The 15034-nt window shown below is 39.7% G+C and overlaps 2 protein-coding genes across 2 annotated transcripts in view; one reads left to right on the top strand and one right to left on the bottom strand.

Annotated features, from left to right (window-relative positions):
* Positions 1–15034, bottom strand: part of LOC144609245 (ADP-ribose glycohydrolase MACROD1-like) — a 794541-nt gene that overhangs the window by 621664 nt on the left and 157843 nt on the right. The window lies entirely within an intron of this gene.
* The window catches only part of LOC144609243 (leucine-rich repeat transmembrane protein FLRT1-like), a 117321-nt gene continuing 107170 nt past the window's right edge, over positions 4884–15034 (top strand). Inside the window, exon 1 of the mRNA XM_078427667.1 lies at positions 4884–5114. The gene's annotated coding sequence lies outside the window, so the exon portion shown is untranslated. The remainder of the gene's footprint in view (positions 5115–15034) is intronic.

Here is a 15034-nt window from a genome sequence, read left to right as displayed (position 1 = left end):
CCAAAATGAATCCTTGATACACTAAGATCCTGAGGATAGCAATCTGATATTTTCCAATGCTGACTCTGTAAAATCTGTATTGAATTTAATCTTGAAAAGAGTAAATTATCTGTTATCTAATAAAATTACCCTTTTATTCCCCGTTCTTTTTTCTCTGACAACAGTTCTTTGCCAAGAAGATGCTAGCAAATCACAATCTGCCAAATCTGCCAAAGATATTCAATACCCATTGTATTTTCAACCTCCACTGTCAAGATGATCCCACATTTGTCAACAGTGAGACATACGGGTGAGTTGATAAGAAATCAGAGAATGACTCCGAAACATTACAGATCAAGGTGCTAAAGACCGACAAAGCTTTTCTGAAGAACGTTTCACCACATCTAAGATCGTGTTAGTCTGCATAATTGTGATTTTGATTCTAAAAAGAAAATAATTTGGTCACAAATTTAGTGAATGAAAGCAAAGCCAAATTACTAACCTCACTGAAAATTATTAAGACAACTTAACATTTACTTGCACATTGTCCAGTTGCTTTGTTTCCTGATTCTACAGTGCAAAGAACCTCATTATCAACACAAATGACAGGTTTTGTTCACCACAAGCACCAACCAGTTGTCTCCTGAAATTTCACTGAATACAGAACCAAAGTGTCGTTCCTGTAATGGAGCTTAGTTTGTAAAAAGAGAAATTACCTGATTGAGTAGATATGTAGTCAAATACTGTTCCACAAATGAATTTACAAGCTTCAAAACCAAACATGCATTGCAATAATTACTGAAAATTCAACATCTATCACAGCAGAATGGCTGATCTAACTATTTTTCAAGGAAAATATTGGAAAGCATATGAAAATACTTCCCAAAGGTACATGGCCACTTGACTAAATAAATATGTTATATGCACATGCATATATTTATTTTATACTAATCGTTGTTAAGGACTTTCCAAGAACAGAAAATGCTGGAAATAGTCAGCAGGTCAGGCCAGATTGGTGGGAAGAGAAACTTATTTAACACTTTATGTCTCTTTCTCTTCTCACAGATACAGCTTGGGTTTACTGAATATTTCCAGCATTTTCTGTTTTTATTTATATGTCTAGTGTCCGCATTTATTTCTTTATCAAAATTTAAATTAGATGCACAGAATCTCTTGCCCAGAGTAGTGAAATCGAGGACCAGAGGACATAGGTTCAAAGTGAAGGGGAAAAGATTTAATCGGAATCTGAGGGGTAACTTTTTCACACACAGGGTGGTGAAGTGTATGGAACAAGCTGCCAGAGGAGGTAGTTGAGGCTGGGACTATCCCAACGTTTAAGAAACAGTTAGACAGGTACATGGATAGGACAGGTTTGGAGGGATATGGACCAAGCGCAGGCAGGTGGGACTAGTGTAGCTAGGACATGTTGGCCGATGTGGGCAAGTTGGGCCGAAGGGTCTGTTTCCACACTGCATCACTCTATGACTCTAAATCAACACAGTCCTTCAACAAATTATATTGGCAATTCCACAAATTACATTTATGGTGGAAAATTCCAACTTAAATCTGTCACAATGTAATTGAACACATCAGCCAGTGGAGATACAATAACAAAACACTTAGTGTTGAAGGAACTCAGCAGAACAGGCAGTATCTATAGAGGTAATAGGCAGACGCCATGTCAGATTGGTACCCTTTATCAGACGGATCAGCGCTGAATTCCTCCAGCACTTTGTGTTTTGCTCAAGATTCCAGCATCTGCACATTCTGTACTCCGTGATATTGTAGCATCTCTGTTTCACCTTTCCCTGCAACCTGGTGAGCAAAAACACTGCTTCAACAAAGTCCATTTCTCTATTTCCTGAATAACTTTTACATTTAAAAATAAAGAGTGCATAATCAAATTTTATCGAAATATTGGGATTAGAATTACAACATCCTCTTCCAATTATCTCCTGACATCTAACTGAACTTCTCCAGATGAACGTATTCGGTTTCAACTAATCAATCCTAGTATCAAGCTAAATTTGAAATTCTGCAGCACTCTTAAAAAATGATCTGGGATGGTTAACCATGTTACAGCTGCTAAATAACTGCCTACATATGTTTCTGGTATGTATGGGCATATTATATTTCCAGATTAATTTTTCTAATTTGTTCTCAGGATTTAGTATCTATCATCAATTAGCCCCAGAACTTTGTGGTTTGCTGGGCCAAATGACAAGGCAATAAGAATCAACCACCTTGTTGTGGGTCTGGAGTCACATATTGACGAGAGCTGGGAATTATGGCATATTTCCTTCCTCGATGGACATTTGCAATCAGTTTTTTGTTTAGTTTTCCTGTACACCAACTTCCTGTAAACCAGCGTCTGCAATTCTTTGTTTCTACATAGAACAATACAGCACGGGAATGGTCCCTTTGGCCCACAATACCTGCGCCGAACGATGCCAACCTGGAGTATTGTGTACAGTTTTGGTCTCCTAATCTGAGGAAAGACATTCTTGCCATAGAGTGAGTACAGAGAAGGTTCACCAGATTGATTCCTGGGATGGCAGGACTTTCATATGAAGAAAGACTGAATAGACTCGGCTTGTACTCGCTGGAATTTAGAAGATTGAGGGGGGATCTTATAGAAACTTACAAAATTCTTAAGGGGTTGGACAGGCTAGATGCAGGAAGATTGTTCCCGATGTTGAGGAAGTCCAGAACAAGGGGTCACAATTTAAGGATAAGGGGGAAGTCTTTTAGGACCGAGATGAGAAAGCTTTTTTTCACACGGAGAGTGGTGAATCTGTGGAATTCTCTGCCACAGAAGGTAGTTGAGGCCAGTTCATTGGCTATATTTAAGAGGGAATTAGATGTGGCCCTTGTGGCTAATGGGATCAGGGGGTATGGAGAGAAAGCAGGTACAGGATACTGAGTTGGATGCTACTCCTGCACCTATTTTCTATGTTTCTATGTTTCTAAGTTAATCGCACGCTTTGGCTTTGTGGTTATGAATTGCTTATATGTATAGGGCGGCAAATTGGCGCAGCCATAGAGTTGATGCCTTACAGCACCAGAGACCCGGGTTCGATCCTGACTATGGGCACTCTCTGCATGGAGCTTGTACTTTCTCCCTGTAACCACATGGATTTTCTCCAGTTTCCTCCCACACTCCAAAGATGTACAGGTTTGTAGGTTCATTGTATTTTAGTAATATTGTAAATTGTCCCTAGTGTTTTGGATAATGCTAGTGTATAGGATGATTGCTGGCGGACTCGGTGGACTGAAGGGCCTGTTTCCGCACTGCATCTCTAAAGTGTTGGGCAGACATCAAATACTCCGCTCAGCGACGAGAATTAAGTTAAATTTGCTCAAAACCTAACCTCAATTTGCCGTCACTCCAATTCTCAACACAGGACATTCATGGCTCCTTGCATCACGTTATTAATCATGTTAAGAATCTTCATGAATGTGTGAAATATCTGTCTCCAACAATGTTCAAAATAAATTCACGTGCAGATCACACGGAGTTAACATTACTATTAACCAGACAGATTTCAAAGCTTGACAGTTTTCAATGCTGTGCTTACAGAAATTTAAACTGGCACTTTCACATTTGTCAGCTTGGCCCTGAGATTTAGCTCAGAGAAGATTTACGAGGATGTTGCCAGGACTCGAGGGCCTGAGGTTGAACAGACTGAGACTTTATTCCTTGGAGCACAGGAGGATGGGAGGTGGTCTTATAGAGGTGCATAAGATCATGAGGGGAATAGATAGGGTGAATGCACAGAGTCTTTTTTACCAGAGTAGAAGAATCAAGAACTATAGGACATAGGTTTAATGTGAGAGGGGAAAGATTTAATAGGAATCTGAGGCAACTTTTTCACACAGAGGGTGGTGGAATATATGGACAAGCTGCTACAGGAGGTAGTTGAGGGATGTACTGGAACAGCATTTAAAAGACACATGGACAGGGACATGTATAAGAAATGTTGAGAAGGATCTGGGCCGGCAGGTGGGATTGGGCATCTTGGTTGGCATGGGCAGGTTGAGCCAAAGGGCCTGTTTCCATGCTGTATGACTTTTATTTGCAGCTGCCAAATGTCTGCTTTTTATTAAGTAAATAGCATATCCCAAAAATATTTAGACATACAGTGCAAACAATAATATGTAAAACACATTTTAATACCATGCCCATTTGTATGCTGAGGTGCATAAAATCATAAAGCATTTGAGAGAAGTGGGCAGCATCATCCTATTAATCTGGTCAGAATAAACATCGACAGTCAAGAATCCCAAAATACTGCCCCCTTGCTAAAAGAAAATACTATTTAAAAGTGTATAACGGCAGCAAAGCATACAGCAAAAGCACTGGATCTATGTTCCTCCATTCCTCTCCGACCTTTCTGACAATGCATCAAAATTATGTATCACGTTAACATTATCAATTCCATTCAAATGCAGCGATTTTCAGGTCTAGCCGGGCAAAGAGCATCTAAACGGGAAGCAAACAATGTAACATGCCATTCAGTGTTTGCGAAAGCTTAAAAAAATGATCGTATAGCCCAATTTACTCAAATTTCTATCATCAAATTGGAGAACGACAAATTGATCGATCTCCCATAAGTTGCAGCAGGTAAATGACTGCACGTTTGTTCTGTTTTCTCTGTCTGCCTTGGGGTTTTTTTTCCTCTCTAGCCGCTGGCTTTTGCTTAAATGAGTACACATGACTGAGTTATACCGTGTGGAATAGCCCACGAGGTTAGCTTCGCATCCCCTCAAGATAGCTGTAAATGTAAAGTCCCAAACACATCCACACTGTCCGTCAAAGGCAGAAGCCCAACCTACCGGTGATCTCATCAGAATCTTCAGCAAGCGTGTCGGCAGGAGCACTCAGTTCGCCAGTTGAGCTCTTGCAGCGGGTACTAGTCTGCTTGTCTAAGACATCTTTGGAACATTGAGACCCAACCTGTTTTTTTTTGTTGCTTGATGTATGATCGTTCAGTGGCTGTGTACCTTGCTCGTGCTTTCTGACTTCAGGAGTGTGTTGAACTCTTTTTTTCCCCCTCGCTTAGTGGAATATCTCTTGCGTTTTATGGGGACTACATTTGATTCACAGCGCCTGAAGACGAGCAAACCTTGAACAGGTAAGCGGGCGCTAAAGTGTTTTACTCATTTGGAAGATTTTTTTTTCTACTTTGCAAAATAGCAGATAACGTGCAACCTGATCTTTCACTCACTTTATTAAATGCGGAGTGAGCAAGCTGAATAAAACGCCTTTGTTTTATAGACACAAAGTTTTCTACACTTGTGAACAGATTCAATCGGTACTGGCTGATCTTTTAATACGAGTAATTATGCGAGTTAACTCTGTAAGGGCGGAAAGATTTAAATTGCTCTCGAAACAGGACATTCTTCTGTGCATCTACACATCAAAACGTGACAATTTTCATAATATATTGAAATGCGATTGTTACGTTAAACAAGAAACGTACTCGGATAATTTCGTTATTAGTAGTATTTATGTAATGGGTTATTTTGATAAATTATATTGATATAATTTCCAGCTTTGACACACATTTTCTGGTCAGCCTCTCGAGGTTTAGACTTTCCCTCAATCCAGAAGCACCAAACCACCATCCCATGAAACCAATTTTCTAGAAAATACATCTTGAGGCAACTAACTCGTTACTGATGGAAAGTTATATTCCACTTATTTGTTTTATTATTAAAATTGAATATTTTAGTTGTATTTAACATCGTTCTTGTAGTTTTCTGTTTCTTTGAACATGAAAGAGAAAGCTAGTCAGGTAATAGAAGATTGTAGGGAAAAAAAGAGAAGGAATGGGTGACGTTTCGGGTTGAGAAATCTGGAGAAGGGTCTCGACCCGAAACGTCACCCATTCTTTCTCTCCAGAGATGCCGCCTGACCCGCTGAGTTACTCCAACATTTTGTGCCTACAATAGAAGATTGTACCCCTTTTATAACGAGGAGTTGTGGAAAACTGGATATATTTTTACTGCAGCCTTCTTACAATTTTGCACTAATTAAAGCATGCCATTTTGGCTCCATATGCAGAAATTGGCAATGAAACCAAGCGAACTAAAAATAAGAATAATAGCTGTCATTTTGTGTGAAAATAGTGCTGAACAAGGAAAATACATTGCAACAATGTGACATCAAACAAATTTCAAATATTTCCAGCACAGCCATTAATACCTGTATTCCTCTGGCTTCCCATGAACCAATACCCTGATTATATAGAGAGAGAAAAAGAACACTTGCAAACTTGGGAAAGAAAAATACCTGCAGAAATAAGCAGGATTGTATAGTTACTTAACTATCAACATGTGAAGTCTAAGGAAAGGTATAAGGATTTTGATGTGTCCATAACTAAAAGCAGTTTTGTAGCATTCCGCTTGTTTAGCTTATGACAATGAAGAAGCCTGTTCTTTCTGCAACCCCTTTCTACCCGCCGATCATGATACATGTAACTAGTCATCCCTTCCTGCTCCCTCCTTTCATTCTCTTAATTTGGTTTTCATGCACCATAAAGCAATGTCATTTTGTTGTAAATTGTCAAGGGCTTAATTTTTACCTTTCTTCACTTTCACCTACTTGTCAAGAGCATTGGATAACATTCATTCCAGGCAGTCTCGTGATGCTAGACACAAAAAGCTGGAGTAACTCAGCGGGACAGGCAGCATCTCTGGAGAGAAGGAATGGGTGACGTTTTGGGTCGAGAAATCTGAAGAAGGGTCACCCATTCCTTCTCTCCAGAGATGCTGCCTGTCCCGCTGAGTTACTCCAGCTTTTTGTGTCTATCTTCAGTTTAAACCAGCATCTGCAGTTCCTTCTTACACAGTCTCATGATGTTGATTAATTCAATTTTATCATTCTGTGCAAAGATTGTATTTATGGTGATTTTACTTTCAGTGCATTTTGAGAAGGAACATTATGGTCTAAACAGGTTTTTAACCAGGTGAGTGATTTTTCCAAGCTACTGGTTTCTGTAGCGAATAGCTGAGATTTCAAAGCAAAGTGCTCAAAAACCTACTGCACTGCACAATATAGAACTATTGCTGTACCGATCCTCACTTTTACCTCCCCTTTTGTATTTTGATCAAATTTAAATAATTTCTAATGCTGTACTGAGTATTCCTGCAGAGATTAGTCCAGCTTTTTTTAAAAACTGTTCTATGCTCTGAATGTTAATGAATTTGAGGAAGATGGCTGTGGTCACAACAAAGGTATTTATTTCACAAAATGCTGGAGTAACTCAGCAGGTCAGGCAGCATCTCAGGAGAGAAGGAATGGGTGACGTTTCGGGGCCTGAAACGTCACCCATTCCTTCTCTCCTGAGATGCTGCCTGACCTGCTGAGTTACTCCAGCATTTTGTGGAATAAATGCCTTCGATTTGTACCAGCATCTGCAGTTATTTTCTTACACTGGTTGTGGTCACGAGATGCTTTGAAGAAATTTGTAAAGGTAAATTGTAATTTGTAAGGGGTGAAGTGAGAAATGCACGAGATATAAAAAAGGGTGGAAACAAATAACATGAAGAGATCAGCTCCACCACTGGGTGACCAGTTTCAAGCATGCTTGCACGTACAGACAATCAGCTTCTGATGCATTTGTGAGACACATTGGATAAAAGGCAGCTAAGTTGTCAACAGTTTTCTACGAAACAGTCTATGAAGTAGCACAGATGCCAGCTACCAAATTTGAAAGCTGTGCGACTGGTGTATATAAAAAGGAATTAAATTCCAGTTTCCTGGAGCACTGATTTTCAGACACATAACAATCTAAATGGAAAGATGTCCAACAAAGGGGCTGCTACAGTAAGAATAAGCAGCATACGTATTCAGTACAACCTTTCAGTGACTTCAATGAACAGCAAGGAGGATTAAGTCATATTGTGCTAAATGTGTAACCTTCGACCTGAATTCTAAACCCATCCTCTTCATTACTCCAACATATAAAAAATAAAATGTTGGTCAGCAGATACTGTTTTCCTAGGTTAGCAGAAAGGTCTTCAATATCTTCCAGTTAACATGCCTTCATTCACAAAATGAGGTGAAACCTTTAAATATTCAATGTGTGGCTGTAAGGGTGGGGATTCAAATTCCTTCTCACAGGCTTTAGATATTTGAAATATAACGCATGTAAAATTAAGAATTACTACGAATACGCAGATCAGAATCTTGTGATTTATTGGTATGATTCAGCAGAGTGTTCCCACTGCTCAAACATTGCATAGTTAATACAATTGCTAACGTTCCTTGTTTATCAATTTTAATGAATCCCAGAATATGGTAAGGAATGGATTCAATGCAATGCAACAGTTGCATTGTAAACTAGGTGCAGATGTAATAGAACTAACTGACCAGGAGGCTAAACCCGAGTTTCTGAAGAAGGGTCTTGACCCGAAATGTCACCTATTCCATTTTGCCAGAGATGCTGCACGACCCACCGAGTTACTCCAGCATTTTGCATCTGTTTAGAGTTTCATCTGACAGGCAGGTTGAGCTATAATAGATGGTATGCAGCAATGTTGGTCTTATGAATACGTAGTAGTTTGCATAAGAGGAAGTCTGACAATGAACCAGGCTGCTGACCTTCGTTTTAATTATGGAGATTAAAAAAAGAGACCAAGTGAACTTTTAATGTAAATCCTGATTTTCTTGTTTTCTCTCTCTGCCTTCTACCCACACCACCCTGCCCCACTGATCTACAGTTCTTTTCAACTGCTGTACCTGTAAACTGAGCATGGAAAACAGTTCATTCAGCCCAAAGTTGAAAATCCACCGATCTCTGTTATTCCCTTCTGCAAAGTCTATAAGAATGCAAATGTAGCAGGATTACATTAAATTATTGTGCCTCTGAATGGGGTTGCAATAAATCTTGTAATTTAAAGACAATGGATAAGCTACAAAAGGCTTTTCAAAGAAATCTGCCAGTTTACCCGAGATGTACTTAGTTTTGAACTGAATTTTAGTCCAGATTAAATTTGTTTTGGTGATTAATTACAGTGTCACAGCAATTGCAGCAAAACTGTTCAAAGGTTAATCTAAGGCAACCTGATGGTGCAGTGTTCTCTGTGCCATGCATTACTCTAGAAGGTTTGGAAGAAGCTTTATTAATCCCTATGTCTCCACAATCCATTCCCTCCATACTGAAACCCCAGGCCCCAACTGAGGTCATCTGTAGACGATACAGATTAGAAAGTGAGCCATTTTCCAAACAGGGACCTAAAAGAAAATATAAAGGAGACAATTAACCTGGCACATATTTTGTCTGATACGAATATCGCAAATGCACAGGAGGATCAATGGAAAGCTGAGAGGATTATGCTGGGGTTATGCCACAACTGTGAGAATAACTGTTTAAAAATAAACTTCTTTGAAATGAGATATGAATAGAAAAAATAAATTCCAGAGCTCACAGATGTTCTATTGTGCCCTTAATGCTGGAAAGCATTGTGGAATTTATTATTTCCAGGAACTAACAATGAAATGTTAATTTTATTTCACACCTGACTGCAGATGGTAAAACCAGAGTATTACCTTATTTGACCTCTTTTCCAAATGCACTGGAACTGAACGAATGATAAGCAGCAAAAAAACATCTGAAGGGTTCAATAGAGACTGGCTAAAGCTTTATATCCAAAGCATTCTTTCTGATGTTTCCTGAGCTGTATAGACAAGCTGCCTACATTCAAGACCACGCGGCCTACAGTCAATCCTACACTAGAGGATGGATACCTCTACTTTAACCACATGCAAATCATGCATGTGCTTAATCTTAAATTGGGTCACCGCCCTCCAGCTGTCAAAGTTTTAATGCATCATTAAAAAACAAATCATAGGCCATACTGCTGCCTAACAAGCAGGAATATTAATAAACTTTAAAAATTATTCATAGTAAAGCTGTGGACATTCACTGTTGTAAAATGTAATGATTTTTCTACTCTCAGAGATGAATAATTTCACAGTTGAAAACAGAATACTTTCCATAATTCAGTGCATCAAGATTAACATCTTGACTCTAGGTTCGTGAAGTATATAATTCCTTTTTTTCAGTTTAGCCGAACATTTCAACTCAGCAGAATGCCCTCCAATGTGCTGTCAGTTTCTAGATATCAAGACCAATGACCCTTATTGTCTGGATGACTTTCACCAATAAATTCAACTTTTGGTTTTGGATCTTAGACACTTGCTGCTTTCACCCAATTGATCAGTGTTCATGTGCTTGACTTGATTGTGCACATGAGTGGATAACTCGGATGTGGGAAGGGGAATCGTTCAGATTGTGCCCACTTTAGCAAGAGCCACTGGTTAACAATCAGGGACAGGAATCCCAGATATTATACATCACATCTTACCTCAGTCTAAGATTGCCAAAGACTATGGTCACTCTCAAACTGCTACCCAACTGAATTCAGCGCTCAGTGAATTGAACCGGATCACTTTGTCCAAAGAATCATTGATATACCGGGCATGCAATTTGCAAAATGAAGCAACAATTTTAATGAGCAAATAAAAACTCCTATTTTGATTGAATGTCCTTTAGTTTTTGATTTCCCTACCATGGGTAAAAGACTCTATAAATTCACCCAATCTATTCCCATCCTGATTTTACACACAAGATCACCCTCAACCTCCTGCACCTCGAGGAATAAATTCCTAGCCTGCCCAAGATTTCTCTATAGCTCAGGCTCTTGAGTCCTGGCAACATCCTCGTAAATCTGCTCTGCTCTTTCTAGTTTAAATCGTCGTTATTTTTTTAGATATAGATTTAGAGATACAGCGCAGAAACAGGCCCTTCGGCCCACCGGGTCCACGCCGCCCAGCGATCCACACACACTAACACTATCCTACACCCACTAGGGACAATTGTTACATTTGCCCAGCCAATTAACCTACATACCTGTACGTATTTGGTGGGAGGAAACCGAAGATCTCGGAGAAAACCCACGCAGGTCATGGGAAGAACGTACAAACTCCGTACAGACGGCGCCCGTAGTCAGGATCGAACCTGAGTCTCCGGCGCTGCATTCGCTGTAAGGCAGCAACTCTACCGCTGTGCCACCGTGCTGCCCATACACTTATGTTACACATGTCAAATGTTAATATCATTAGATTTTAAAAATCACAACTTCCCAAATGGTTTTTGTGTCTCCACAGGAGCTGAAACATGTCCAACTGGACTGGCCCAAAAAAATTCTAGATTTACCTCCTGGCCTACACCGAGTTAACAAATCTAAGTTGTACTACTGCTACTTTTCATATCATAAAAATAAAACGCCATTTATTGTAGATGTCAGACCTCCAAATTTTAAGTCATTGGGAGTCTGGTGATAAAATTTATATGTATTTTTGTGACAAAAATAATACTAATTTACAATTCAGTGTTGGTAGTGCAATCAGTACAAGGCATTTTCCAATTACAGATCATTGTTCGGTTAAAAGTATGTGAGACCAAAAAATCTCCTGGGATAAATACTGTATTTCCTCAGCTAATGAAGAGAAATAAGGAAGAAATTTCAGAGGCACAGATTATTGCATAAAATAATCTCTGCCTGTTGAAGAGTTTTCTTGGAACTTGGAAGATGTGGGTTAGAAGCCATCATTGTTTAGTGCAAAAGCACGGTGGGGCATGCGGTAGAGTTGCTGCCTTACAGCGCCAGAGACCTGGGTTTGATCCTGACCACGGGTGCTGTCTGTATGGAGTTTGTACATTCTTCCCGTGACCGTGTGGGTTTTCTACGGGTGCTCTGGTTTCATCCAAAGACGTACAGATTTGTAGGTTAATTGGCTTTAGTAAAATTGTAAATTGTCCCAAGTGTGTGCAGGATAGTGTTAGTGCGCGTGGATCGCTGATCAGCATGGACTGAGTGAGCCAAAGAGCCTGTTTCTGCGCTGTATCTCTAAACTAAAGTGATACATTCTTAACCTGGGAAGCAACAGGAGCACACTGAGGCTACTTGGATGGGGTAAATTGTTGGTCAGTTGCTGCTAAGTGTGTATTGACATAAACAGAACCAAGTTTAAATGTGGTTCCATTCAGTCTAGTAGTATACCCACATTTAAGATCTGTGTTCTCCAATGAGTAATATCCATTGGATGAAACACAGGAGCTCAAAATTTCTGATGTGCCAATAGGGAGTAAGAGAAGAAGTAAAACAAAGAAAAACTCAGTAGGAAAAAAACAATTGAAATATATATTCTCTTTCGTCATGTCAACCTTATTTCCTATTTCAAATATATTTAGAGCTCATTTTTTCTATTTTAATGGATAGAAACATATCAAAACAGGAACATTTGTTTTTTTTGTTGCTGATAAAAGTCACCAGTACCAATAAATGTCATCCATGCAGAGTTTACAATTCCATTCATTTGTTTTAAGAATGAGGTGTATGGGTTACAGAATTAACAGAGATTCACTGACCAAACCCATTTACTTGTGGAATAGTCACAGTGGCTGAGTAGATGGTGGTAAATTTTAATATTTTTTAATGTTAAATGTGTAAGTGTTATTAACACTGATTCTAATTACTTATGGATTATGGAGATGAAAATCGGATGCATTTCTTGAGTAAAATTGTTTAATAATTAAAACTACCCACATAACAAACTGATTAAAAACCAAGAAAACACCCCACAAAGAGTTATAGAATTGTACACCATGTGTGTCCACAATGGAGTTGAAGTGCTTCCAATTGAAAGGGTGCATGTTGTAGGTCTGTTGACTGGAGGTCACAGATCTCTATTTCTGCTGACTTTGTCAATATTAGCTTCTGGGGCGCAGAAGAGGTTTACCAGGATGCTGCCTGGATGAGAGGGTATTAGCTACATGAAGAGGTTGTACAAGTTTGGATTGGGTTTTTTCTGGAGCACAGGTAACTGAGGTGAGACCCGATAGAAGATTCTTTTTAGCCCTAAAAATAAACTTTATACAGAATATTAAAAAATATATATACATCCAAAACAAGAACAATGCAAAAACTGTTCCGATATTCTCAGCGACTATGCATTATATGTGGTTGGGATTCACAAACTATCATTATACCAGGCACCCATGCCACTCATGTAGCCCAGTTGGGAGATAGTCCTTCCCTTGTTTGAGGGGTGTCTCCACCCTTATTAAATTCTGGGAGGTGTAGATAGGATAGACAGTAGTAACCTTTTTCCAAGGGTGGAAGCGTTAAAAACTAAAGGATATAGCTTTCAGGTCGGAGGAGGGGGAGGAATTTAAAGCTGATGTGCAAGGGCAGAAAGGCACAAAATATGTAGGAAATAGAAGGATATGGTGCATGTGTAGGCAGAAGGGATTCGTTTAACTTAGCATTGTGTTCGGCGCAGACATTGTAGGTTGAAGGACCTGTTCCTGTGCTGTACTGTTCGATATTCAATAGAAGCAGAGTTGCTAACAGCATTTCAGAGGTGTCTACATGAGTACTTGAATCAGCTGGGCATTGAAGGATTCTTGTCAAATGCTGGAAGATGTGATTAACATGAATGTGTGTGTGCCCACTGGTCAGTGTGGATGTGGTGGCATGGGAATGACAGACTCCAGAACTGAATCAGCGGCAAAACAAAAATTGTACCACCTACCACATCGCAAGATTTGTCTGGCTTCAGCACAGACCATTATTTGAACAGTGCAAAAGATAGTTAAATGGTCAAATTTAGATATTCATCTGAAATTTATAGACCTGGCATTTCAACAGAGGTAGTTATACCACTTTATTTATACTTTGAATTTCAAGTAAGTAAATATTGGTGATGGGTTACCTAACAAACAAAGACTGCAGTGAGTTTAAGGCAAGGTTCAATCTCAGGTTTACATAACCATTTAGAAACCAAATGAGCTTCTAAAGTTTCGACCCAAAATGTCAGCCATCCATATACTCCAGAGATACTGCCTGAGCTGCTGAGTTTCCCCAGTACTTGGTGTCCTTAAGTGAACTTCCTCTCCTTGTTTATGATATTAGAATTGCTCAATTAAATTGGTGCCTTAAAATGGTAGGTGAAAGTAACTATCCTCGTCATCAAGAAAGCATTTGGTCATGCATAGAATAGAGAAGCCCTGGCAAAACTGGTGAACGGGCATTGAGAAGAAATGCTTCAGTGGATGGAGTGATGTAAATGCAATTGGTTGTTTGAGATCACCCATTCCAGCTCAGGTCAGTATTGCAAGAGTTCCTCAGGGTGATGTTCGAGGGCAAGTTGATTCATCGTTGCCTTTCCCTCCATCAATGAAGATTATTCTGATTCTGATTCTGATCATATGGTCAGATGTTCATTGATGACTCCACAATGTTCAATACAATTTGCAATGACTCGGGATATGAAACTGTCCTTGCTGCATGTAGAAAGACGCACACAGTGCGGACATAGCTGATAGAACATTCACACTGCTGCATTTTCAGGCAATGACAACCTCCAATAAGTGGCAATCTTAACCATCTACCTGTGGCAATCAATTGCATTATCATCATCAGGTCCCACACCAAAAACATCTTGGAGGTACATAATGACCAGAAATGTAAATGGACAACCATACCAATACCCTGGCTACAAGAGATCAGAGGCAGCTGGTCCTATCGTGATCTACCACATGACACCCCAAAGTCTCCTCATCCGGAAAGTCCAAGTCTGGAATGTTATTGAATATTCTTCGTTTACCTTGAGGTGCAACTTGAACAACTCAAGAAGCTGAACGACATTCAGAATAAAGCATGTGTAGGAAGGAACTGCAGATGCTGGATAAAGCAAGACTGCCTCTCTGTTTGCTGCTCCAAACATTTAGTTCCTTCTTCATGATGCGAGGAAGTTTGAAGTTGGGTACCATGTACAAAATGCATTGCTGCTGCTTGTCTAGGCTACTCAGAAGTACCTCCCAAGCTTGCAACCTGAACTAACACCAGCAAGAAGGACAAGAGTTGGAACATCACCATGGGCGGCACGGTGGTGCAGCGGTAGAGTTGCTGCCTTACAGCGTTTGCAGTGCCGAATTTGATCCCGACTACGGGTGCTGTCTGTATGGAGTTTGTATGTTCT

This window comes from Rhinoraja longicauda, chromosome 34, assembly GCF_053455715.1.
Source record: "Rhinoraja longicauda isolate Sanriku21f chromosome 34, sRhiLon1.1, whole genome shotgun sequence".
Classification (NCBI taxonomy): Eukaryota; Metazoa; Chordata; class Chondrichthyes; order Rajiformes; family Arhynchobatidae; genus Rhinoraja; species Rhinoraja longicauda.
Note: the sequence above shows the minus strand (reverse complement) of the source record. Positions and strands in the feature narration are given on the sequence as shown.